At 44.0% G+C, this 26572-nt stretch overlaps 1 protein-coding gene across 4 annotated transcripts in view; it reads left to right on the top strand.

The window, feature by feature from the left end:
- Positions 1-20203: 20203 nt before the first annotated feature.
- NFYC (nuclear transcription factor Y subunit gamma) overlaps positions 20204-26572 on the top strand; it is a 70364-nt gene continuing 63995 nt past the window's right edge. The window contains exon 1 of one of the 4 annotated variants that reach the window (XM_059689725.1): positions 20204-20440. The gene's annotated coding sequence lies outside the window, so the exon portion shown is untranslated. Of the gene's footprint in view, positions 20441-20788; positions 20925-26572 lie in introns of those variants that run through there. The other 3 variants (XM_059689726.1, XM_059689724.1, XM_059689728.1) reach the window with 3 other exon arrangements.

Below are 26572 nucleotides of genomic sequence, written 5' to 3' on the forward strand. Positions count from 1 at the left end.
AAAAACTGAAGCCCGGAGAGGAAAAGACTTGCCCAAGTGCCTGCTATGAGGGAAGAGACTTTATGGCGTCCCTTTCAGACAGAGGGTACGTTGCAGAGTTTCCTCCTCTGAGACCCAAGTTAACCTCCCTCCCCTGCCCTCTCTTCTCCTAGAGCAGTGTTTTCCCACTTGAGGTGACTTACCCCCACCTCCATTTCCAGGAACAGTTGGCAGTGTGTCTGGAGAGACATCTTTGGTTTTCAAAACTGGGGGCTGCTACTGGCTAGTGAGAAGAGAGGAGGCATGCTGCTAATCATCCTCCAATGCACATGACAGCCCCATGCCAAGAATTGTCAAGCCAAAACGTCAATAGTGCCAAGGTTGAGAAGCCTGCTCTTGGACCTGGTATTGTCTAAATGAACTTCCCAGTAGGCTCCGGAGCCCTGGGTTCCTCGGTAGCCGAGGATGCTGTATAAAGTGTCTCCTAGGGTCATGCCTGCCTCCATCTTGCCGTGTCCATTTCTAAGCTCCAGGGTTCTTAATGCCACTCATTTACAGAGGGGACAATATTATTAGTGTATGTCTTCCTAATGGTTTGCTGGAAGCAGGCAAAACAAGTGTTTTTTCTGAGGGCATGGATTAAAATGAGAATGGAGAGTGGAAAGGTGCAGAGAAAGGAAAATGATTGGGATTAAATGACTGTCCTGAGATAGCTAGCTGTACCTTCGACATACCTCTCACCCTTTCATCCCTTCTCACTTGGTCTGTGAGAAGAGTAAACTGAGACCCAACAATGTAGAGAGGCCAAAGCTGGGTCCTACAACTGGCCAGCGGTGGTGCTGGGACTCACAATTCTATTCACTTATTTATTTATTTTTTAAAAAACATATGTTTTTATTTCAGAGAGGAAGGGAGAAGAAGAGATAGAAACATCAATGATGAGAGAGAATCATTGATTGGCTGCCTCCTGCATGCCTCCTACTGGGGATTAAGCCACAACCCGGGCATGTGTCCTTGGCTGGATTAGAACCTTGGACCCTTAAATTTACAGGCCGACACTCTACCCACTGAGCAGAACTGGCTTAGGCAATTCTATTCACTTATTAACAAACTTTTGCTATCATCTAATCTACATTAGGCCTAGAACTAAGGCCTGTGTTGTAGAATGATTGCTCTGGAGCAAAAAAGGGGGATTAGATTATCGGGGACAAAATGGGGACCAGGGAAGTGGCTGGAACAATGGTGGAGGTGAAGGATGTGGAGAGCAGAGCCTGTGGAGCTGTAGGAGAAAGGGGAGGAACCAGGAATCCTCTGTGCTCCTCCCAGGCACCCCCTCACAGAGGCATGTAACCAGGGGCTCCATTTGGAATACTGATCCTTTGCATCTGAGGAAAACTTGGACTTTCCCTCTGGAGAAATGTGCATATGTACACTTTCCATATAATTTCAGGGGCTCCAAAACTCTATATTGGCTTCCAGAAGGGTTGGCGGGGATAATGGTAGAGGTTGATTCTTAAGTGCATACAGAAGAATAAACATGCAGGAATTTAAAAAAGCTAGAAAAAAAGTAATTGACAAGGGTTTACCTTACCTGATATTAAAATATACGATAAAGTCAGCATATTTAAAGCAGTATGATATTGAGGCAGACCTAGAGGAATCAGTGGGACAGAATGGAGTACAGAAATGACCAACCATACAAGGGAGTTTCATGTATGATAAAGATAGCGCTTCAGGTAAATGAGGGGGGAAGGGGGGATATAGGCCTTTCAACAAATGGGTGAAATAACTGGCAAGTCATTTGTGAAAATAAAAGAAAGCAGTGTCATTTTCCTACACAGAAATAAATGTCAGGCGGAGCACACATTTTAATATCACCATAATGTACCAGAAGAAAACATACTCAATATTTTAATAATCTTGGAAATAAAGTACTTTCTAAGCATGATGAAGCCTAGAAGCCAAAGGGAAAACATCAATAAATTTTACTATAAAAACTTCTAGAGAGAAGAAGTGATCATACTCAAGATTGAAAGTCAAATGACAAACCCGGAGGATAAATCCCAATTGACCTCTGCTCTTGCCCTCTCAAACCTACCAGTCCTTCCCACCAAGCCAAGAAAGGGTCAAGCTGGAGAGACGATTGTGAGGATTGAGACCGGGCACATCTCTGAGGCTCCTCCCCCGGCACCCTGGCCAGTGCCCACCTGTTCAGGGGCCGGGAAGTCCCAGAAATCCCCGCCAGGCCATCTGGGTCCACAGCAGGTGCCTTAGCACAGCAGAGCCACAGTTCGCCCCAGGCTGCTCGCCACTTCTCTCGTGTGGCCATCCTGGGAACTGCAGTCTTCCATTCCAGCTCAAGGAGCTTCCCGGCGGGAATTTTTTTTCTTAAAATAAATAATACTAAAAAATTTGAGGGGGCGAACAATGTTTCAGGCTTTGTGCTGAACACATAGCAGAGTGTATTTCATTTGATTCTCAAAACAACTCTTCTAGGCGGGTCTACTGTATTATCATGTCCATTTGACAGATGAGAAAACCAAATTTGAAAATAGCAGTGGCCTCAGGATTCAATGTCACCTGGCCCCACTCTTAATGTAAGAAAGCCAAGTGCTTGGGGGGAATTCAAGAAAAGCTTTTGAGATTAATCTTGATCCAGGCCTTGTCCCAGAAGCCAGAAGAACAGCCGTTAGGGAACAGGGATAGAGAGAAACATTTCTGATAGAGTGAATCATGGAGGCAGCAGAGGGCATGTTAACCCCAGGAAGGGGTAGGGGCAGTGGGGCAAATCCTAGTGGTGTCCTTGAAGCTGAGTCTTGTGGGGTTTGAGGGAGGGATGAAGGAGTGGGCAGCACTCACAAGCCTGGGAGGAGGAAGAGGGACATTGGGGTGGAGCAGTGGTCTACGTACCTACATGCCCTATGGCTGGAGTAAGTTGGAGATGAGCTGGCCAAGTACACCAGGATCAAGTTAGAGTTTGGACACGGAAAGTTTGAGCATAAAGATTCTGAGAACTTTTCCATGTTTCAGTTCACTGAGTCTAGGGACCAACTATACTGCCAACCCAACCTGCCCCTTCTTTCCAGATGTTCCTCTAAGCCAGAAACCTAGGAGTCACCTTTGACTCCTCCCTCTCCTCACCGCTATCCTGTTAATTATCAGGGGCTGCCCAGTCTACCTCCTAAATATTCCCCAGGTTCATTTACTGCTCTCCGTCCCCATGGCCACTCGCCCGCCCAAACTAACTTCCTTTCACTCCTGAATCCAGTTGCTGACGGTGACTTGATTTCACCACCTCCAGACTTTTATACAAAAGAAATCCTCCTCCAGCAAATTTGCCCACAATTCCTCTCCTGTTTAAAAGCTCTTTTCATTCAACAAATATTGAACAAACTCTTGTTTCATGTTGAGTACTTGATGAGCAAAGCATAGACTTTAAAGCAGTGGTTCTCAACCGGTGGGTCGTGACCCCTTTGGCGGTTGAACGACCCTTTCACAAGGGTCGCCTAAGGCCATCCTGCATATCAGATATTTACATTATGATTCATAACAGTAGCAACATTACAGATATGAAGTAGCAACGAAAATAATTTTATGCTTGGGTAACAACATGAAGAACTGTATTTAAAGGGCCAGAAGATTGAGAACCACTGCTTTAAAGCCTGTTGGAGTGGCAGATATCAATCAAATGACCCCCTCCCAAAATAATATGTAATTACAGACTGGGAGACTTGCCATAAGAGGGCCTGACCTAGTAAGGGAGGTCCCAGAATGCCCCCCAGTATATCCCACCTGAAGTGTGAATAACAGTCAATCAGATCAAAGAGTTAAGGATGGGGTAAGAGTTTTTGCAAAAGCCCTGAAGGTGCTTTTCTGAGTCTCAGTTTCCTCTTCTGTATAATGGGGATATTTAGAATTGTGAGGATGAAATGAGTTAATAGGTATATAGTCCTTAGAACGGGTCCTGGGACACAATAAAATTTTCTGTAAGTGTTAGCTATAGCAACACAACCACAATAATAATGATGATAATAAGTATTATTATTTTTTAGAGAGCCTAAAAAATAATTGAAGTCTATCAGCAAAGAAGTTAAATGAGAAAGTAGCATTTTTAAAAAGTCGCTTTGGCTGCAGTGAGAAGCATGGATTGGAATAAGGAAAGACCATATTCAGGGGAACTAATGGGGAGACTCTTGCAGGGGTCCATTGAGAGCTGTGGGGCATTTACACTAAGGAGGCAGAGAGGACTTGAAGAGATTTTGTGGTTGAGGTGGTAGAAACTATTGGCCTTGGTGTTTGATTGGTGGTGAGAGGCTGTAGGAGGTGCAAGGGACTTCCAACATTTTGGCCCCAGCAGCAGGGTAGGCACTGATGTTCTTCACCAGGTCAGGGAGGCCTGGAGGAGGACCAGGCCTGAGGGAGATGCTGAGTCCTGTTTGGGACATGTTCAGACACAGGAACTGTGGGGGCATCCTGGATGAGGGCCTGCAGAAGCAGCTGATTAGGATTGAAGTTCAGAGGAGAAAGTATGGCTAGAGACATTAAATTGAGATTGTTGGCAAATAGATACAAAACAGACCTCGATCATCCCATCTGTGAAATGGTAGGAGAAAGGAGATAGCAAGATAATTTTTAAGGGTTCTCCTGCCTCCAGCATGTGAAGGAGCCCAAGTGTTGAAGTTGGTAGAACCCCAGAGACAGAGAGACAAAAAAACCCATGTGATCTGAAAAACTTGGTAGAGGCTCCTCAGAGGCTATTTGTCACTCCTTCACCTGATTGCCTTTCACTGAGCAGCTGCTATGAGCCACTTGCTCTACTGGGGATGGAAGGATCCATAAGACCCAGCCCTTACAGTTGGGTGGGGAGACAGACAAGGCAAAGAGCAATTATAAAGCACAGTCATGTGTCACTTAATGATGGGATCTGCTCCGAAAATGCATCATTAGGTGATTTTGTCATTATAGGAACATCATAGAGCGCACTTACATAAACCTAGATGGTATAGCCTACTACACACCTAGACTATATTGTATAGACTATTGTCCTAGGCTACAAACCTGTACAGAATACTGTAGAAAATTGTAACACAGTGATAAGTATTTGTGTATCTAAGTATACTTAAACATAGAAAAGTTACAGTAAAAATACAGAATAAAATATTAAAAATGGCACGCCCGTATAGGGCAATTAACGCGCATGGAGCTTGCAGGACTGGAAGTTGCTTTGGGTGAGTCAGTGGTGAGCGAATGTGAAGGCCTAGTATATTACTGTACACTGCTGCAGACTTTACAAACACTGTCCCAAAAGCGTCCCCCTGCTTCCTTCTGACAGGGTCAGAAATGGAACATTAAAGCTGTCAGTGCTGCACCCAGAACAGGGATGTGGGCTGGATTGATTGTAAATATCAGGAGGAGGAACTGGCTGGGTAAGGCATAGATCATAATAGTGACTGTCAGGAGGGAGTGATCAGTGGCCTGAGGATCAGTAGGAATAAGAAATCAAGATACAGCAAGGAAGGAACATGGGGGGTTGTCATAGCAATGTGACTTTGGCTATTGCATACTGGAGCAATTTCCAGATTAAGAAACTTTGTGGTAACCCTGGCAAGTGTGGTTCAAATGGTTGGGTATCTTCTTGTGCATTGAAATGTTGCTGGTTCAATTCCCGGTCAGGACACCTGCCCCGGTTGCTGGCTCAATTCCCAGTAGGGGTCGTGCAGGAGGCAGCCAATCAATGTTTCTCACATCGATGTTTCTCTTTCCCTTTCCCTTCTTCTCTCTCTAAAAATCAATTTAAAAAAATTTTTTTTTCTTAAAAAGAAACTTTGTGGTATTCAAGGGGAAAACTCCCCACTCATTTGTATTTGAGTTAGATCGTGTTTTACATGAAGAGGGTGTAGAACTGAGGACTCAATATTTTGACTTTGGAAATTTGTTTTGGGTTCCTTGACCCTATCTGGCACAAAGGGCTCTCTCTGGCTTTGAGTTGATGGGAGAAATAAAACTTATCTATGCTTTGTATCAGTGATTTTTCATCGGTGTGCTGGAAGAATTTTTAAAACACGCAATACTTACTATTTAGTCAGGGGCACTTTTCCCCTTAGATTGTCAAATTAAAAAATGACATCAGCCAACACAACAATAGCCATCCCATGTGAATGCCCTGTCTTGAACCATAAATATATAGTAGATCATATAACAGAGTTGCATCTTATTGGTCACGTCACATAATAAGGTTGCTTCTGATGGCTTAATTCTCCTTATCCTCATCCGAGGATATGTTTTACTGATCTTAGAGAGAAGACAAAGAAGAGAGAGGGGTTGGGGGAGAGAGAGAAACATAGATTGGCGACCTCCAGTCTGGGGATTGAACCTGCAACCAGGCATGTGCCCCAATTGGGAATTGAACTGGCAATCCTTTGATGCATGGGATCATGCCCCAATCTACTGAGCCACACTGGCCAGGGCAAATTGGTTAATTCTTGGTACCAGAAATTCTATTTATTTGTAAGTATAGGCACCTGATTTTTTTAAAGCAACTTTAGAGCAAAAAGGATAGGTAATTACTATTAGTATTTTTGTAAACCGATCAAAATTATACCTTTTTTTTTGGTCAGATCAGCAAAAAAAAAAAAAAAAAAAAAAAAAAGTGTTTTTTCGTGTGCCACAGAATTTTAGTAACTAGTTTATGTGTGCCATGGGATGAAAAAGGTTGAAAATTGCTGCTTTATATCATTACAACCTGAAAATATTTCCAAAGTACAGGGAAGGGCAGGCTGGCCTACACTACCACAGAAAGCTTTTACCACAGAAAGTGGCAGTGGCACTTAATACTTGTTAAGACAGCTCCTGTGGACCCATGTCCTTGTACAAAGAATTTACAGCAATGTACTCTGAAGACATCCAAGCAGAGGAAGTGACATCAGGCACAAGACCTGAAAGTCTGGCAGAAGAGAGCTGTGTGAGGAATCTGGGCCTCTTAAAATTTTTAAAAATATATTTTTATTGATTTTTAGAGAGAGAGGAAGGAAGAGGGATAGAGATAGAAACATCGATAAGAGAGGAACATCATCATTAGAAAAATCGATGAAAGAGAAAAAGAAGAAAAAAGAAAAATTGATGAGAGAGGAACATCATTGATTGGCTACCTCCTGCACACCCCCTACTGGGGATCAAGCCTGTTTCCAGTTGGCATTTCAGTTTCAGTCCTTGCAAGAAACTCCTTTATATTTGAGCTAGATTGAGTTGGCTTCTGTTCCTTGCAGCTCGATGAGGCTGACTCTACTAGTTACTTTGGCAAGTCTCTGCCTCTTTCTGGGCCTCAGTTTGACTAGACCATCTCTAAGGTCTTCTCTTTGAACACCACGTAGAGATAATGGTTTTTAGGTTGTTGGCAGCTAAATTCAGTATTAGTTACGGAGTGTCATGACATCCGGGCTCCCAAAATAGCTTGGTGGCTGGTTAAAGAGCCTATGGGAGAAGCCAAAAAACGTCCGACTTTGAACCCGAGTCCTGCTGGTACAATCCGCCTTCCCCTTCCATTGCATCTTTTGTTGAATCACAAAGGAACTGAAGAACCAGAGCTGGTGTTTGTCCAGCGTCTTTTAGCTGCTAAATGCCCTACCTACCTTCTTAACACTTTCCTGGACCCACTTCCACATTTCAGAGGATTTCAGTGCCAGGTCTGCTCCAAAGAAAGTGCCCCTCCAGGTAGAATTTGAACAAAGAAAGTTTCCTTCTTTGGTGTTAAGCTGTCCTGCCTTCCAGCTGTTTGGCTCTCTGCCTTCATCCTTCTAAGCTAACAACTATGTTGATAATAATACTTCCTTGCTTTTGTATAGAGCTTTGTACTTTTCAGAGCATTTTAATGCATAGTATCTTATTTGCTACAGAAACCAGAGGAAATAAGCAAGAAGGAGGGATAGAGGATAATACCTATAATTTCTTCTATCCCATTCACCCCCTTAAAACAATTTATTTTAAAAGAATTTAGAGAAATGATCCCTTAGCTCTTTTTTAATTTGATGGAAATATTGAGACTGAGCTTGATGAAGTGACTTGCCCAAGATCACAGAGCAAGTTAATGGCTGAGTTGGATATAAAAGGTTTCTAATCATGGATCACATTTAAGCAAGACTTGACTAGGACCACCTTGCAAAACACAACTTGTCATGGCAAGGGGTCTCTGATAGAAGTGGTATTCTTGGCACTGCTGTACCATTGAGACTTCCAGGAGTCATTCACAGTCTTACCCCATCAGTCCCTACAAAGATGTGGCTACCCCATAAAGGTTTGGGTAGCACCAGGAACCCACAGAAGTAAGCCAGGTTAGATGTAAGGATTTCGTAACAGCTCTTCAGGTATTGGCTAGGATACTAGTAAATGCCATTGGAAGAGTCAGGTTTTTTTTTGTTTTGATTAAAGAGTGCTTGGTGGGAGGTAAGACTGGAAAGGTTGAGAACCACTAGTCATTCCCTCCAAAGCACCTCTGAAAAAGAGGAAGCAGAAGTAATAGTACTTGTCCCTCCTCCTTTCCTAAACTCTACAGCAAGGACCACCTTTCGTAGCCCCTCTGTTTGGGGTCCCCTTGCCAATTGTACTCATTGCTTCACTCCCACCCAGTCGTTCCAGAGCCTATCCCTCAAGTTATCTTGGGAAGTAAGCAGTAAGTTCTCGATCACACAGTTCTAATAGTTAGGGATAGGCGAGGAAAGAAAAGGATTAGGAGGCTTCATCTGTGCTTTCTCCAGGCCCCTCCCTGCTTCTTTCCCAATGCCCTAGCGGAGAGCTTAGCATGCTTCTCTTGTGGCATCACCCAGCTCAACAACTGCAAACAGCATAACTGGGAAATTAGTCATGGCAGTCATCCTATTCACGGTCAGGGCAACACTGTGTCTGCCGGGGTGAAGACAAGAAAACAGAAAAAGTGCTTGGAATTTCAAACAGAGGGAATTTATTTCAGAGAACTGATTAGAAACATGTCAGCTTGAAGGTGTTGAAGGTGCAAAATGGTAAGGTAGGCAAACTAGAGATTTGTAGCTGTAGGAAGCTTCTATCACCCCTAGGCCTGGATAGTCAACAGGGTCTAGTAACTAGACCCTGAAGCACACTTGCTGCTGACACTACTGGAGCAATGTTTTTGAAATGCTGGTGCTGGCAGAATTGACAGAGCTCACTGGAGCCGACAGCTACCGATTGCTGCCCCTCCAGTACCCCTGACACTGCTGCAGCCTGTGGCAGTAGCCCACCACTGCCAGAAACACCGAAGGTCTCTGAGCCCATAACTACCAGCTGCTGCCAGAGTCTCAAGTGGATGCAGGGAGAACAATGGCTTTGCCTCTCCTTCTACCATCCCATCTCCAGCCAGTTTCTCACCTGTACTTCCCATTGGCTGACTCTATTGACAGGAAGTCAGTTGGCAACAAGAGTCTGGGAAATGTAGTTTTCAGGACCCAGAACTCTTCAGTACAATGCAGAGCATGGAAAGGCTAGAACAAACAGACAAATGACCAGCATAAATGCTATTAGAACTTTCAACTAGTTTTGGCGCTTTTTAAAAAATATATATTTTTATTGATTTCAGAGAGGAAGGGAGAGGGAGAGAGAGATAGAAACATCAATGATGAGAGAAAATCATTGACCAGCTGCCTCCTGCATGTCCCCTACTTGGGATTGAGCCCACAACCCGAGCATATGCTCTTAACTGGAGGAATCAAACCCAGGACTCATCAGTCCACAGGCATATGCTCTATCCACTGAGCCAAACCGGCTAGGGCTAGTTTTGGCACTTTAAAAGCCATATGAATTGAACACTAGTTGATAATCTCATTTTTCCACTTCGCCCTTTTCAACAGCCCCTGAGTTCCTTTCAGGATCCATGTGTTTCTAGGAAGCAACTCCATCAGGGTAGAGCAGGGCTGAGTCCGTCAATCTCACTGGCCAGAACAATTGGTTCAGGGTCATATGGACTCAGCCAGTCCAGAGTGAATTTCAGGATTTTTGCTGAGAAGACTGGCACATAGACTGTCTTCCTCGCTAACCACGAATGAGGAAATATGCAGCTCCTGGCATTTGATGGCAGTCATCTTAGGGCAGTAGAGGAGCAGAAACCAGAAAGAAAGAGTAGCCCTGAAGACTAGGAGATTAATTTGGGGCACAAATGGAACCCGCATGCTATGGCCACTGCTTAGGAAGCTCTGGTATACAGTGGGGCCTTGATTTACGAGTTTAATTCGTTCAGAGACCGAGCTCGTTAAGGAGCTCGTTAAGAAGCTCGTTAACTCAAATTACTCTGTCAACTCAATGCAAAAAATCTGCTGAGAGACAGCTGGTATCTCAAAAAACTCGTTAGTCGGGACACTCATAAGTCAAGGCCTCACTGTAGTTGATCAGGCTCATGCCCTTTAGGGTGCTTATTATCTGTCACAAAGCAAGACCAATTTACAAGCATCATGGAAAACTCTGGGAGAGCCCAGCTGGCATGGCTCAGTGGTTGAGCATTGACCTATGAATCAGGAGGTCATGGCTGGATTCTGGTCAGGGCACATGCCTGGGTTGCGGGCTTGATCCCTAGTAGGGGTGTGTGTGCAGGAAGCAACCGATCAATGATTCTCTCTCATCATTTATGTTTCTATCTCTCCCTCTCCCTTCCTCTCTGAAATAAATAAAAATATAACAATAATAATAATAAAAACTCTGGAAGAGAAAGTTCAAGGAATCAGCCACTTTTCCCATGGTCACATCCTAGGCCAGTGGCTTTTAAATATTTATTTTTTACTGTACCCTAAATAAATTGTACAGTGTGACCAGTACACACATAGCTGTATATTTAACTGAAACTAAAGTTTCCCAATAGTTTTCATAGTATTTACCCTTGCTATATGCAACTAATTCAAATTTTCAACTCTATTCTACTCTGTTTAAAATAAAGCTGGTTTCAAAGTTCTAAATAATTTAATAATCTACTAATGGGTTATGACTTGTAATTTGAAAAACACTGTCCTACATATACACCATGCCATCGTCAGTTGCCATAAAACTTAACTCTTGATTTTAAGCATCCTAACCTTTACTAATTTTCCTGCTCTGTACAAAGCATATTCTCTGTCTTCCTTTGTTCTAAAGGAAAGTCACAGTGTCCCAGCTCCTACCCAAGACCAAACTCTGCCTAACCTGTGCTGAGGACCCCAAGAACTTACATCTGCAGATATTCTCTCTTTTCTGCATTGTCAAATTCTGCTTGTCACTGAAATACTTAGTTTACAAAATTGCTCTAGAGCAGTGTGTATTTTAAAAAGATTCCCAGGTGATTCTAATGTGCAGTCAAGGTTGAGAACCAATGCTCTAGAGTCTCTCTTCTTAAAAACAAAAACAAACCAAAAAACACAAAGCTTTCTTTGACCCCATTTCAACTCTCAGTTCCTTGTGCCAAACCAGAGTAGTTATGGTTGAATGAGACAGGAAGCAGAAGGGTGACCCAGAGTTGAGCTCAGTAGAACAGATGAGGATCTTGGCAAGAAGGCAAGTAGTGGGCAAGGAAGGGAAAAGGCGGCATTGAGATTTGTGTGAATGGATAGAAATCAGAAGTGAGTTTTGATCCTAGAACTATTTTCCTTCTTAAACTCCCCTTTTGAGAATCCTGGATCCTAAATCTTTGTTGCTGGAAACTGGACTTTAGTGTCAGGTAAGTTCAACACTGGCTTGCCATTTCTGAGCTGGTTAACTTTATTATTATTATATATTTTTTTTTACTTTTTTTTTGGGGGGGGGGGCTGGTTAACTTTAGATAAAACACATTTCTTTAAGTTTTCTCATCTGTAAAATTAGTGTAATAAAGTCTATTTCATCTAGTTGGCTTAAGGATTAAATAAGGTCAACACAGTGCTTATTATCAAGGCCTTCCCCATCCTTGTACAAAATCTTATTCCCCCACTAATAATAATTAGCATGGTAACCACTTATTGAGCAACCAGTGGCCTGGTGCACAAAATTCATGCATATTAAAAGGGGATTAGAGGAAATATTTTAATATTGCTATTTGCCTTTTCTCTATAATAGAAGTGTCAGAGATGAAAGAAAATTAGTAAAATGTATATGAAAATCTTCCTCCTGTCAGATTCTGGGGCACACCATGGGACCCAAAGTCAAGTCCCTGCCCACCCACATGTGCCACAAAATCGTGCGAGACCCAGACCCAGCCAGGCCCCCCCCCCCCGCCCCACATTGGGCTAGATCCAGACTTGGCTGGTCCCACCCTTGTCAACCCCTGCTGGGCGGGGGGGCGCAGCCTCAGGTCTCCTGGCCCAGCACCGGGGCAGGGAGTGTGCCTTGAGGTCTCCCATCAAGCCCCGCCAGGTGGGGGACGCAGCCTGAGATCCCCTGTCAAGCCCCACCGGGAGGGGGGTGCAGCCTCAGGTCCCCCATCAAGCCCTGTTGGGTGGGGGGCAAGGCCTGAGGTCCCTCGGCCCAGCACCAGGACGGGGGGCACACCTTGAGGTCCCCCATCAAGCTCCATCAGGCGCGGGGGTGGGGTGCGGCCTCAGTTCCCCTGGCCTGGTGCTAGGACCAGGGGCACAGCCTGAGGTCCCCAGGCCTGGTGCCAAGGCGGAGGGTGTGGCCTGAGGTCCCCTGTCAAGCCCCACAGGGGCGAGGGGGTGGCACAACCTCAGGTCCCTGCTGATTGCTCGTTGGGCTCGTTACGGGAACTCGGCCTCCGCTGTGGGTGCAGCCATCTTTGTGGTGGAGTGATGGTCAATTTGCATATTCCCTTTTTATTATATAGGATTCCTCTGTGCCAGGCAGTATGTTAAGGACCTTACACTTCCCAAGCCAAGGAGGATTCCCTGGCACCTTCTCACTGCAGAATTTTCTCCCTCTGATTACCTAATTACATTTATAAGTGAATACCATGAGTCAGAGAGTGAACTGGCTTACTTGCATCCATTCATTCTACAGATGTTAATTAAACACTTAATATGGTGCCAGGAACTTCCTAGATGCTGGGAATACCAAGATGAACCTTGAAGAATTTACAATCTAGTCACAAAGTAGGTGCTATGTAATAAGGATATGTATGTGGGATGCTCTTTCCTTGTGGCTTCCTTGGTCTTTGGCTTCAGACCCCACAACTGACAGTGTTTGTTTTTCTGGCTCAAACTTGGAGCCCTACCTTCAGGACATGCCTTTGAATTCTCAATTCCCCATGTGGCCACCAGGACTAAGAGAAAATTTTTGTATTTCTTATCTCTCGCTGCCTGGGATGCTCCTCCAGAGGAAAATAAAACTTAGCATATGTCTAAAAGACAGGTAATTGCTAGTCACACTTTTAACACTTCTCTGTCTTACTTCAGAGTCTCCTAATTGCCAAATCCAAAGGATTCTGTCCCTTCGCAGATATTTTGTCTCTTTCTCTCTTTTTGGTGTCACATGTCACTTACTGTTCTTTGCATATTTCACCTCTATAGCTCAGAGGGATTAAGTAACCTGTTTAATCTATACTATTAGGCAATAGAGTTGGGACTTGAACCCAGATAAGGCTGACTCCAAAGACATGCTATAGCCATTACTCCATGCTGCCTTCCCAAGGTTTAGACCAACAGTCTAGATCTGTGCTGTCCATTATGTAGTCATTAACTACACATAGCTATTAAAATTAAATGAAATGAAAAATTCAGTTTCAAAAAAAAGGAAAAATTCAGTTTCTCAGTTGTACTGTCTTCAAGTGCTAAACAGTCGTATGTAGCTGGTGGCTACTATATTGAACAGCACAGATATAAAACATTTCCATCATTGCAGAAATTTCTATCAAATAGCATTGGCTTAAAGTGTGGAATAGCATTTGGTTGGATAGTGTCTGTCTTCTGAGCTCTTCTCTTTATTCTCTTTCCCCTTATTTATTCTAAGGGAGTGGGCAGCCATTGTTTGGTTTGCCCAACTCTCTAATTCCACTTTTCTGGAAAGTGTTACTCTATCCTGCACCTTGCTATTACACACCTTTATTCACAAGGTTACAGTGGATACCACCATGTTTATACATGACCTCGTGTCCCACTCCACAACAGTGTTGATTGGTTCAGGAGCAGACACTTGGCCAAATCTAGCCCAAGCGGCAGCTTTTTCCTAGAAATTCAAAATTGAGCCCAGAGATCTAGTTACCTGGCTGATCTGTTGAATGGAGGTGACCTGGGATCCGTGGGACCGTTTTTGTTTTGATCGGGAAAACTGATCTTCAGATTAAAAAATGACAAAGTTACACATATTGGAGAGAATTGGCTCCAGGAGCTCAAAGGATGTCAAGATTGTATCCCTTGCTTTTTGTGAGCTCTGCCTTCCCCTGTGATGCCTTCATGCTCAGGCATGTTTGCAACTAGTTGGCCTTGGGCAGCAGGGCAGTGAGGCTTCACACAGAATTGGTCGGCCATGTCTGTGGTTGAGGTGGACCAAGTAGCTTATAGTCTGGGAGCCAAATGACAGTGGGAGACTCTGAGGAGGCATAGGGCCGAGATGTGACGATTGTTGTTATTGGTCAGACTGGGTCATATGCTTACCCTGTGGCTGGGGTGGTATGGAAGAGCTATTATGACAGGCGGTATCCCATCCTCTTTCCCCTTATGTCAGTTCAGATCCTCAGAAAGTCAGACACCAAGACAGGGTTGAATGTAAGAAATTTATTATGGAAATCACTTATGAGAGAAAAGTGGGCAGAAGCTGGGGGAGACTCAGAGAGAACCATCCGATAGTAATGCCAATCTGACCCTAAGTGAAGGAGAGAGAGAAGGAGGGAGTTGTAGGTGGAAGAATTTTAGACTGCAGTGCCGCTCTAAGGAAAGTTTGACAAGGCCTTTGAGGAGTCCTTGAGACAAAGTCATCCATCAAAAGGGTATAATTTATCCCAGGAAAAAGCTTGTCTTAAAACCCATGCTGTGCTCAGTCACTGGCCAGGAGCAGCCTCTGGGAAGTGAGGCTTAGGAGTGAAGGGTGATGGATTCAAAGCTTAGCATGGATTTCAGAACTTAGCAGCTGGGCTGTTGGTGGATTACACTTCCCCCAGTTAGAGATATGGGAAGTACATTAATAGCCGCATGCCCTTGTGGGCTAGTACTACATAGAGAGAAGGATGATTCTACAATATAAAAAAAGAAAAGAAAAATACAATGCCATTATCAGTTGAAAGAGCAAGGGTGTTGAGCAGGCAAGACAACAAATGTTTATCCTTTAGCTTACAGTGTCCCTCTTAAAATTCAAACTCTACATGTCCAAATCTGAACCCATGTCTTCTCTATGATCTGGAGAAGCCCAGAAGTATTCAGCTAGAACTACCATCCTCCCAAGTGTGAAACCTGCCAGTCATATTAAACACCTCTTGACCCCCATCCCTGCAATAGCCAATCAGTAGTCACCCCTTCTGCATTTGCATCCTCTTCCTTCCATTCTCATTGCTATTGATGTGTTCAGGCCTTCATTCCAATTTGCCTGAACTATTGTGGAAGTCTCCAACTGCTTATTCTGCAACCCTATTCCATCCTACTTTCTCTGCAAGATTGCCTTTAAACACAGTTTCGACCATGTCACCCTTCTTTGTAAAAACTATCATTGGGAATGTAAAATGGTGTAGCTGCTGTGGAAATAGTATAGTGATTTCTTACTATACTGTTGTATAAAAACAGAAAAATTCAACAAAGAATTACCATATGATCCAGCAATTTCACTTCTGGGCACAATTTCACCATACAAAAGAATTGAAAGCAGATTCTCAAACAAGTATTTGTACACCAATATTCAGGGCAGTATTATTCAGAGTAGCCAAAAGATGAAAACATCCATGTCCATCGATAGATGAATAGATAAACCAAATATGCTATAGATACCCAATGGAATACTATATTCAGCCATAAAAAGAAATGAAATTTTGGTATATGCTATGACATGGGTGAATCTTGAACACATTATGCTAAATGAAATAAGCCAGATACAAAAAGACAAATATTGCATGATTCTGTGAAATACCTAGAATAATCAAATTCATAGAGACAGAAAATAGAACAGTGGTTACCAAGAACCGAGGGAGGGGAGGACAGAGTTATGGTTTTATGGGTACAGAGTTTTAGTTGGAGACAATAAAACATTCTGGAGATGGATGGTAGAGATGGTTGCACAACAATGTGAGTGTTCTTAATGCCACTAAATTGTACACTTAAAATGTTAAAACGATAAAACAAAAAGTTCCATCACTACCTCTCTATGGCAGAAAAATAAAACCCAAGAGCCTTAACCTGACATTAATATATCTTTCCAGATGATTCTTCTTTTTCTCTTACTCTATCTTTCCTCACTTGATCCCTGACTTCATATTTGCTCTACACATGGCATGCTTTTCCCCTAATTCTACTCATTTTTTAAGAACCAATTCAAATGTCATCCTTGCAAATCTTTCCTGAACTCCTCCCCTATTTCATATTAAGTGGAAGTAATCTCTCCCCTTTTTGAACTCCTACAGCATGTGAATCATGCCTCTTTAGCACTTACTGCTTTTATTTTAGATCAAAGAAAACACATAATGAGAAAGAGGGGTACAGCTTAAGGTCACTCAGCTGGCCCTCTTGATAGGTCCCTCTAACCTTAAGGAATGTACCTCATCCCAGAACTGGTCTTCAGCCTTGCAAACTCAGAAGTGGTGACTCAGAGTGGAACCATCTTTAAGTTCACTAAATTCACAGATATGGATGTTTTCATCTTTTGGCTACTCTGATAGTTATATAAGACAGAATCCAGTAGGCTAATTTATATGAAAAGAATGCAGTTATCAAAAGAACTGAAATCATTTAGGTGGCAGATTACTAAATTCTGTCCCTATAGGCAAGACATTTGCTGCGTGAGCTTAGAATCACACCGGGAAAGCATGTTGAAGCATATCTTAGCTGAGGCAGTCTGAAATATTTTCACCCACTGAAGCGGTTGCCAACCTTTCGGACCTCACGGACCACTGGTTAGGTGACTGCTGCATTATAGGGATGACATGGACAAGGAAATCTGAATGCTCAGGTTGGCTTGCTGGAGATAGGGCTTAGAGAGGGAAATGCTAGTGCTTGCTCTGTGATTGCCTTGTTTTGGGCTGTCATGGTTAATTAAGCCCTTTGGTTCACAGACTCTCAGAATAGGATACAGAATGACTGGTTGACAAGATTGATTAAAGTTTCTTTTATTAAATTACAATCACATGTGCCTTCTTGATTCCTCCTATATGACCTGTATAGAGGTTTTTCTTTTTAAAGATTTTTTTAATTGACTTTTATAGAGAGAGGAATGGAGAGGGAGAGATAGAAACATTGATGAGAGGAGAAACACTGATTGGCTGCCTCCTGCACACCCCCACAGGGAATTAAGCCTGAAACCAGGCGTGTGCCCTTATCTAGCAAGAGAAAGGTAACTTCTTGTTGCATGGGTTGATGCTAAACCACTGAGCCACACCAGCTGGGCTGGTTTGTTTTCTGATCACGTTTGTAGATATGCTGTTGGCTTACCCCCATAGATAGCTAATTTCAGGGCTGTATTAGTCAGTTTAGGTTAGCTAAGTTATGCTGCAGTAACAAACAACTAAAACAATCTCAATGGCTTACAACAAAGGTTTATTTCTTACATTACATGTCATGTGTGTCTGCTGTGACTATGTACTTCATTCTGGGACTAACGCTGAAGTACCTCTATTTGGGACATGCTGCTCTCATCGCAGAATAGAAAAGAAAAAAGGCAGAATCATAAGATGGCCCAATCATTTCTGCTCAGAGGTGGCTCTTGCCATTTATACTCACAGTTCATTAATTAAAACAAGGCTAAGCTTGATGACATAGGGTGAGAAGTCTAATCTCCTAGGTACAGCCTTGATAAGGAGGGTTTAAGAAAGAGAGGGGCACAGAATATTGATAATAAGGTACAGCAAGGACTAATATTCCCTGTGTACACCAGTCAATATTATCACAAAGTATTAAAATATTGAAATAACTTCACACTAGATGGTAAATAGCTGCTATCCTAAGCCTCCTGACAACTCCTGTCACCTGGGATCCCTTGGGACCTGCTATTCACAAACTAGCAACTGAGGGGTTTACACCTAGCACAGAAGAGTAGTTCCAGGACTTCAGATCTGCTATATTCTGCTGGAGCACTACCTGTTGTTAAATATGTTTAGTACCACCCTTGGCTACTTTCCTCTATTATGTAAATTTTTATTAGTTTAATTCTGAGTGCAACCTGATTTCCAGGCTCTTGGAGGGAAATTGACTGTGGCCCCTATGTACTGTTGATATTTAATTATAGCAATAATAACAACACTAATTTGTGTTGCTTTCTACACATTTTGACATCTTTTGCAAACATAGTATATGCAATAAATGCTCAGTAAATATTTGTGGGCTTACATAACTTTTCCCCATTAGCTAAGTTTACCTCTCTACTATGTAAATATACTACTTATTTTGAATATTCATTTTAAATTTTTTATGCCATTTCTCATGTCTGAAAATATCATCACACCTAACTTTTATTTTTTTTACTATTAACTTCTTTATAACACATTTGCAATTTACAAAGCACTCCTCCTTACTATTTCATTCAGTCTCCCCAACACTCCCAGGAGGTATGAATTAGATCACTTAAAAAAAATCTTTAAAAAAATTTTTTTTATTGATTTCAGAGAGCAAGGGAGAGGGAGATAGGAACATCAAAGATGAGAAAGAATCTTTGATCGCTTGCCTTCTGCACGCCCTCCACTGGAGATGGAGCCTGAAACCTGGACCTGTGCCCCGACTCGGGAATCAAACCATAACCTCCTGGCTCATAGATCAATGCTCAACCTCTGGGCCACACTGGCTGGGCAGAATTAGATCATTTTACAGCTGATGAAATTGAGACTCAGTGAAGTCAGGTCTTTAAAGCTAGTTAGGTTTCATTCATTCATTCATCAAATATTTATTGAGTGCCTAAAGTTAGATTTATTAAGATTGGATTTTGAAAACAATTTTCCTGAATTCAAGTCAAGGGTTTATTCCACTATTCACAATTATGTTATCACCAGGGTCATGAATTCAAAGGAAGGAAATAATGACAGTCTGCTGATGTTATTGTTGAGGACCCATACAATGCAAGCCTCAGAAAGGCTCCAAGGTCATTTGTAAAATTCAAGGTAACCACTAGCAGAAGCAAACTCATTTCTCGCTGTGCTTGCTACCTAATGTACGAATAATCTCACTATAGATAATTCCATTCAATACCTATTTGATGAATTTATCTACAGGTTTTGAAGCTCTTCAAATTGAGTTTTGACCCCTATTAGCTGTGTTACCTGATCAAGTTACTTAGCCTTTTGAGCTTCAGTTATCATCTGTAAAGTAAAAATAATACTAATGTCCTAGGACTAAGTAGTTGTGGAGATTTGAGATAAAGTATGGACCTGGCCACATGGTTCAGTGGTTAGAGCCTCAGCCTGCACATGGGTTCGATTCCCTGTCAAGGGCACATACCTGGGTTGCAGGTTCCATCCCCACCCAGGTCAGGGGCGCCTGCGGGACTCTCATCTCTCACACCAATGTCCTCCCCCTTTCCTTCCACTCTAAAAATCAATGGGAGAATATCTTCACTCCTTGGGAGAAGATAAAAAACAATGCCTATGGCCCTAACCGGTTTGGCTCAGTGGATAGAGCCTGCGGACTGAAAGGTCCCAGGTTCGATTCCGGTTGAGGGCATGTACCTGGGTTGCTGGCACATCCCCAGTGGGAGGTGTGCAGGAAGCAGCTGATCGATGTTTCTAACTCTCTATCCCTCTCTGTAAAAAATCAATAATAATAAAAAAAAAATGCCTATGTCCTTTGTAAGGCTACAAGCTGATTATTCATGGGAAATGCTGTTCTTTATTCTAGATTCTATCATTTTACAGTTTTGGTGTTAAATTCCCATTCGCGGGACTGGTACCTGTCTTCTTCAACAGCGCACTTAATCTGGCATCCCTAAATCGTCCTTCACCCCCCCAAAAAACATGCACACACAACTTAGTCCTTAAAACTCAAAAGTGTGCGTATCACGGCAGAGCCTCAAGTTTAGAACGCATTACTGAGGTCACCAGGCAACGCCCCCACCCACTAAAAAGGGCGGAGTCAAAAGGCTCTCGGATTTTTTTTCCGCTTCATCAAGTCGTCGCCCCTTCCCAATTCTCGCGAGACTTCAAGCAACTCAGCTTCTGCGCATTGAAAGCTACTGAGAGTCGAGGCGCCAAGGAAGAGGGAGGGGAAGGCCGGGGGACGGTGCGGACGGCGTGGCCGCCATCTTGTTTGTACCCCCGCTTCGCGCGCGCTCCGCTCTCCGTGACGCACGCTTCCCCTCCCCTCCGCGGTGCCCAGGCCTCCACGTTGCCCTATTCCGCTGGAGCGCGGGGGCGGCTCCGGCTCTTCCCTGCTCTCCTGAGCAGAGGTGTGTAAGTGTGTGGGAGCTGTGTGGAAGGGAGGGTGAGAGGTGAGCGGAGGCGGCGGCGGCGGGGGGAGGGGCAGCGCTTCCCGCCTGAGGCGGAGACCTCACTTCCCTCGCGCGGCCGCTGCTGTAGTTCGGTCCGGCCTGCCGCCGCCATGTTGTGTTCTCTCCGGGCTCGCTGCTGTCGCCGCCGCCGCGCTCGTGGGGTCCGTGTGCCTCGTCGGTCCGGCCCGCGGGCTTTCTCCCATTGGCGGAAGGCGACGGCGGGGGGGCTCGCTCGTGATTGGTCGGTGGCGGGGAGGCCGCGGACCTGGCACCTTATTGGTCGTGCTGGCTCCGGCCTGGGGGTGATGAAGGAATCGGAGGCTGCAGGGATGCTCGCGTCTGGGGCTCGGGCTGCAGGGTGATGACCCCCCACGGCGCAGGCGTGGGGTGGAGGTTGGGGCGAGCCTAGAGGCCTTCAGGGGGGAAAGAGGACGATGGTCTGGCAGGTATTTTGGAGTGGCCTGTGCGTGGCCGGGAGTGGGAGGCCTGGGCCCAAGGGTGCCGGGCTTGGAAACACTGAACCCCAAGTTACAGGCTAAGAGGATCTTCGAGACCCAGGGGTGCTACAGCTGCAGTTCAGCACAGTTTGGAAGTGACCATATTGTACATGGATGCCAGTTCTGAGAGCATGGTATAGGAGGAAAGAGCACCAGGGCCCTGGGGACCTATCAGGAAGATAGGAGCAGATCAGGGCTTTCGCTAGACAGTGCCAGCTTTGAAACCCCGAGGTTTAGATGGAGCCCTGGAGCCCACAGTTACCAGACCTGGGATGTGATGTGAGTAAACAGACTCAGCCTGAGGGAGGGATCCTGATGAATAGGCGTGCCAGTCTGAATAACCGAATGCCAAGCCCACAAGGCAAGGCGTTAAGTAGTGATAGATCTATAGGAGGGAGAAGCCTAGTGCCTTTTCGAAACTCATTCTAGAATATAGTTATCCTGCATGAAGCATTTGGGGAACATTTTCACACTTGGGATTAGTAAAAGAGCAATTATTGGTTACTGGGGCTCATGACCATGCAGTTAATTTTGAGATTTTCTCTGTGAAGTTTTCCTGTTCTAGGAAGGATACAGGTCAGGGCTGAGTTTCCAAAGCTACACTTTATAATAGTAAATATGAGATATTTGGCAATTTGTTGAATGGATAGTGTTAGGTTCCTCTTTAGTGGAAGAGAGCTTGACAGAGATTCTCTTGACAGAGATTCTGGACGTTGGCTCATTAATTTCCTTTAATATGTACCTAAGTACACCCATCCTCATATGCATTTTTTTTAAAAAAATATATATTTTATTGATTTTTTACAGAGAGGAAGGGAGAGGGATAGAGAGTTAGAAACATCGATGAGCGAGAAACATCGATCAACTGCCTCCTGCACACCCCCCACTGGGGATGTGCCCGCAGCCAAGGTACATGCCCTTGGCCGGAATCGAACCCGGGACCCTTGAGTCCACAAGCCGACGCTCTATCCACTGAGCCAAACCGGTCAGGGCCTCATATGCATTTTTTAAAAATATATTTTTATGATTTCAGAGAGGAATGAAGAGGAAGAGAGGGAAAATCAGTGAGAGAGATTCATTGATCAGCTGCCTCCTGCAAGTCTGTTGGGGATCATGCCAGCAACCCAGGCATGTGCCGTGAGCGGAATCAAACCGTGACCTCCTGGTTCATAGGTGCACACTCAACCATTGAGCCACACTGGCCAGGCCTTCAAATGCATTTTTAAAAAATTATTTGAAAAATAAGCAGCCAAGAAAGAAAATAAACTACTGCATAGCTTCTTGCATCTGTCTTAAAAATATAGGTTTATTAATTTCAGAGAGGAAGGGAGAGGGAGAAGGAGAGAGAGGTAGAAACATTAATGATGAGAATCGTTGATCAGCTGCCTCCTGCACACCCCCTACTGGGGATTGAGCTGCAACCTAGGTATGTGCCCTGGCTGGGAATCGAACCTGTGACCTACTGGTTCATAGATTGATGCTCAACCACTGAGCCGCCCTGGCTGGGCATCTTGTCTTAAGTAACAGGACTTGTCAGCATTTTCTGGTTTATGTTTCAAAAAGCTTTTGTTGTAATTGAGAGTTAAGAGTCATCTTGTTGGGGGTACATTCCTTTTCCATTGAGTGGTAATGACTTGGCTTGTTTTACATTTGTGTCTTCCAAGGTTTGGGGGTCATGGAAACACATTTATTTAAACCTCTGTGTTTTCCTTTGTCTTGTTAGGTGGTTCTTTCTAGCCTTAGATAGGTGTTACACTTCTGTTTTCATCTCAATTTCAAGAAATTCTTGTGGTTTTCAGCTTTGGTCAGTTTTATGTGAATGCAACTAAATTTTTTAGTTAAATATTATTTTCCAGTGGTAAAGGAGGGAATTGACATTTTGGGGCATATTTAATACAACATTCCTGTTAGGTAGGGCATTATTATTTCCATAATGCTGATGAGAAAGTTGAGGATCAGAGAAAGGTTAAGTAGCTTGTCCAGTGTTACTCAGTGATTGAACTGGGATTCAAATCCAAGTTGCCTGATGCCAAAGCCTATGGTTTTATCTGCTATACTAGAGGCCTGGTGCACAAAAATTTGTGCACTTGGGGGGGGGGGCCCGAGGGGGGCCCCTCAGCCTGGCCTGTGCCCTCTCGCAGTCTGGGACCCCTTGGGGGATAACGACCTGCTGGCTTAGGCCTGCTCCCGGGTGGCAGAGGGCAGGCCCAATCCCTAGGTGCAGCCCCTGGTCGGGCTCAGAGCAGGGCCGATTGGGGAGTTGGGGCGCCGCCCCCTGTCATACACAGAGCAGGGCGATCGGGAGGTTGTGATTCCACCCTCAGTCACGCTCAGGGTAGGGCCGATTGGGGGGTTGGGGCACCATGCCCTGTCACACTCAAGGCAGGGTCGATGGGGAGGTTGCGGCGCCACCCCCTGTCATGCACAGAGCAGGGCCAATCAGGGGGTTGGGGCATTTCCCCCTATCACTCACAGAGCAGGGCCCATCAGGGGGGTTGGGGCTCTGTACCCTGTCACGCACAGAGCAGGGCCCATCAGGGGGTTGGGGCGCCGCCCTCTATCACCCACAGAGCAGGGCCGATCAGGGGGTTGGGGTGCCGCCACTCTCACACTCAGGGCAGGGCCTATGGGGAGGTTATGGCTCTACCCCGTCACACACAGAGCAGGGCCCGTGGGGCGGGGGGGGTTGGGTTTGGGCGCTGCCCCCTGTCACGCTGATCCTGGTGCCGGGAGGCCTCGCGGCTCAGCTGATCCCGGTGCTGGGAGGCATGTTACCCTTTTACTATATAGGGTAGAGGCCTGGTGCATGGGTGGGTGCCAGCTGGTTTGCCCTGAAGGGTGTCCTGGATCAGGGTGGGGGTCCCCACTGTGGTGCCTGGCCAGTCTGGGTGAGGAGCTGAGGGCTGTTTTCAGGCTGGGGGTGACTGAAGCTCCCAACCGCTCCTTTTTTTCTTTCTTTTTTTTTTTTTTTTTTTATTCTGGGCCAGCTTTAGCTTTGAGGCTTGGCTCCAGCTCTTAGGCCTCCACTGCTGAAAGTAGGTTTCTGGCCTTTGCTTACAATGTTGCAATCCTGCTGGCTGAAGCCCTGCAGGTTTCTGGGGTTTTGTTTAGCTTCTGTGTTTGTTACATAGTTGCTTGCAGCTCAGAGGCCTGCAGTGGCAGGTGGGGAATGTTGGAGTCCTCCCTCACTGAAACAAGCAAGCCTCATGTTAGTTTCAAGCTGCCTGGCTGCCTGTGCCATCTTGGCTGACAGTTAATTTGCATATTGCCCTGATTAGCCAATGGCAAGGGTAGCGGTCGTAGGCCAATTTACTATGTTTCTCTTTTATTAGATAGGATCATGCTGTCAACATAAACCTGACTAGTCAAACTCCCAGATAGTTTCATTGTCTTTCTTTGATTTCTGGGTGTTAGAAGTGTATTGAATGGGAGAATTTAATAAGAATTTGTAGTACTGTTTCAAAGATTCAGACCACAGAATGGTAACCATTTGAATATAGGTTCTTCTCTAGGCATTTAAATCTTATCCCTTGGTTTCTAATATAAAGGGAAAGATTTACAAAGTAAATTGCTGAACCCAGGGAGATCATGGTTAAAAAATATGCACAGAAAGTTTAAGAATCTGCATACTTTAGAATCAGGCTTCAGATATTGCTGACATAGTCTATTTATGGAAGTGATTAATGCCAAGCATTGAGAAACTACGAAGTGTTTAGTGTAAAAAGCTCAGTAGGGAGCTTTTTCAAACATCACTAGTTCTTTAGGAAGTTTGTCTCCAAACACTTGGGACCTATCCAAAAACCTAGTGCCTTCTCCAAACTCATTCTAGTATATACTTCTCCTGAATGATGTATAAAATTAAAACTGATACGATATTTGCAATTCCAATATTGCATGAAATTTTTTAAATAATTCAGGTTTCAAGGGGGTGGTTTTAATTGCTTTGTTTCTTGATTAGGTGAGTCTCCTTCCTTTTATTTGCCATTACCCTGCAGTGTAGAAGATAGAGTCAAAGTAAGAGGGGCATTAGGGCTTGCCATGCATTTTGTACATTGCTCATCTTAGCTTCATTTGGCTCAGTCATTAAGTTAACCAAATAAGAATGTTATGGCATCTATAACTTAGTTTCTTTTTAGTAAGTCTGGACAGGCTATAATAACATACATATACACATATATATTTTATTTAGCAAGTATTTCTTGACTACCTGTTCTTTACCACTAGTGACCACTTTCATCCCACATTAGCTCCTTAACACCCATAGCTACTTGCTGGGCCTTTTTATCATTTGGAATTGACCACCTTAGAAATCTTTAACTCCCAGGAAGTCTGAGGTCAGAGTTTATATTAAAAACTTGGGAACATCAGCTTTGTCTTCTAAGAAAAAAAATCATATTAATGCTTTATACTTTACAGACTGTGTTCATGTTATTTAATTTTTATAACAAATAATTCTAATACCTCATTTATACTTAAACATTTTCTTTCTTTTTTTGGGGGGGGGGGGACAATTCACAGCATTTTAGTCATTAATCCATTTCATTCCATAATGCACTATATTGTTCCTGGCACCATTAATACTATTTTCATAATTTCCTTTGGAGAGGACCACGCGTTTAAAAAATCTGAGTTGGATTTCCATTGATGAACTCTAAAATATTTTACCTTACCAAAAGAGTAACCCCTAATAGGCTAAGATGGAGGTGGTATGGGTAAGGTGTTTTAGATAGAAGGTGGGAGCACAAGTATACCAACAAGCAAATTTAATACATGGCTTAAATCAGATGATAGGGAGAGAGCACCAACACAGCCAAAGCCTTTGAGAAGGTAGCTGGAAGTACTTTGTCAAATAAGTTAGTCTGCAGACTTGGAAAGCTAAAACCTTTTCCTATTAAAGTGATGGCCGAACCTTTTGAGTTCGGCGTGCCAGCATTTTGAAAAACCCTAACTTAACTCTGGTGCCATGTCACTATAGAAATGTTTTGATATTTGCAACCATAGTAAAACAAAGACTTATATTTTTGATATTTATTTTACATATTTAAATGCCATTTAACAAAGAAAAATCAACCAAAAAAATGAGTTTGTGTGTCACCTCTGACACGCGTGTCATAGGTTCGCCATCACTGTCCTATTATCTACTCAAGCCCAACCAGAGAATATGAATTAACGAATAACTAGAGGGCCGTAACTTTCCAGAAAACAGAAAGGTCGAGTAACACACCATCCCCCGATAAAATGAAGTTGGATGTCAAAGTGTAGAGAAAAGTTTGGATATCTTCTTTAAGTTTGTTTTTGGCATTTTGGTCTGTAAACAATCAATATGGAAAGGAAGGCTATCCCAAAGAGGAAAGTGTGCAAGAACCAGAGTAGTTGAGCCCGACCATTCGTGATGCCTTTAGACTTGCACAATACCATGGCATACAAGGAGTCTTCCGAGTGAATCAGCCAGGCATGCCATACCCATTGTATAGAAGGGTGTGATGATGGTCCACCAAGTACTGAGTGCAGGGGCCCAGGGACCCTAGACTCTGATAAGGAATACTCTGAGGCCAGAAGACAAACCATTTTCCAGAAGTGTTCCCCATTATCCTCCT

The sequence above is a fragment of the Myotis daubentonii genome, chromosome 3 (genome assembly GCF_963259705.1).
Source record: "Myotis daubentonii chromosome 3, mMyoDau2.1, whole genome shotgun sequence".
In the NCBI taxonomy this organism is placed as follows: domain Eukaryota; kingdom Metazoa; phylum Chordata; class Mammalia; order Chiroptera; family Vespertilionidae; genus Myotis; species Myotis daubentonii.